Source organism: Halictus rubicundus, unplaced genomic scaffold (assembly GCF_050948215.1).
Source record: "Halictus rubicundus isolate RS-2024b unplaced genomic scaffold, iyHalRubi1_principal scaffold1202, whole genome shotgun sequence".
Lineage (NCBI taxonomy): Eukaryota > Metazoa > Arthropoda > Insecta > Hymenoptera > Halictidae > Halictus > Halictus rubicundus.
Window position 1 is genome coordinate 25,001 of NW_027489743.1, and position 1,790 is coordinate 26,790.

The window sequence follows — 1,790 nt, forward strand, 5'->3', positions numbered from 1 at the left end:
TATTAGCAAATAATGGACGGATGTGCTACTCCGTCGACAAAACTCTGGAAATTTTTCTAAGTCCCACCGCCAAGAGGAAACTTTTTCCCTATCGGTCCTAGACGATTTTCGACGTGATATCACTGTAATATAGACGGTTTCTAACAATATATATCATAACACCAAACTCGCTACAATTATTATTTATCGAGTTATTAGCAAATAATGGACGGATGTGCTACTCCGTCGGACGTTCGACGAAAATTTTTCTAAGTCCCACCGCCAAGAGGAAACTTTTTCCGTATCGGTCCTAGACGATTTTCGACGTGATATCACTGTAATATAGACGGTTTCTAACAATATATATCATAACACCAAACTCGCTACAATTATTATTTATCGAGTTATTAGCAAATAATGGACGGATGTGCTACTCCGTCGGACGTTCGACGAAAATTTTTCTAAGTCCCACCGCCAAGAGGAAACTTTTTCCCTATCGGTCCTAGACGATTTTCGACGTGATATCACTGTAATATAGACGGTTTCTAACAATATATATCATAACACCAAACTCGCTACAATTATTATTTATCGAGTTATTAGCAAATAATGGACGGATGTGCTACTCCGTCGACAAAACTCTGGAAATTTTTCTAAGTCCCACCGCCAAGAGGAAACTTTTTCCCTATCGGTCCTAGACGATTTTCGACGTGATATCACTGTAATATAGACGGTTTCTAACAATATATATCATAACACCAAACTCGCTACAATTATTATTTATCGAGTTATTAGCAAATAATGGACGGATGTGCTACTCCGTCGACAAAACTCTGGAAATTTTTCTAAGTCCCACCGCCAAGAGGAAACTTTTTCCGTATCGGTCCTAGACGATTTTCGACGTGATATCACTGTAATATAGACGGTTTCTAACAATATATATCATAACACCAAACTCGCTACAATTATTATTTATCGAGTTATTAGCAAATAATGGACGGATGTGCTACTCCGTCGACAAAACTCTGGAAATTTTTCTAAGTCCCACCGCCAAGAGGAAACTTTTTCCCTATCGGTCCTAGACGATTTTCGACGTGATATCACTGTAATATAGACGGTTTCTAACAATATATATCATAACACCAAACTCGCTACAATTATTATTTATCGAGTTATTAGCAAATAATGGACGGATGTGCTACTCCGTCGACAAAACTCTGGAAATTTTTCTAAGTCCCACCGCTAAGAGGAAACTTTTTCCGTATCGGTCCTAGACGATTTTCGACGTGATATCACTGTAATATAGACGGTTTCTAACAATATATATCATAACACCAAACTCGCTACAATTATTATTTATCGAGTTATTAGCAAATAATGGACGGATGTGCTACTCCGTCGACAAAACTCTGGAAATTTTTCTAAGTCCCACCGCCAAGAGGAAACTTTTTCCCTATCGGTCCTAGACGATTTTCGACGTGATATCACTGTAATATAGACGGTTTCTAACAATATATATCATAACACCAAACTCGCTACAATTATTATTTATCGAGTTATTAGCAAATAATGGACGGATGTGCTACTCCGTCGACAAAACTCTGGAAATTTTTCTAAGTCCCACCGCCAAGAGGAAACTTTTTCCCTATCGGTCCTAGACGATTTTCGACGTGATATCACTGTAATATAGACGGTTTCTAACAATATATATCATAACACCAAACTCGCTACAATTATTATTTATCGAGTTATTAGCAAATAATGGACGGATGTGCTACTCCGTCGACAAAACTCTGGAAATTTTTCTAAGT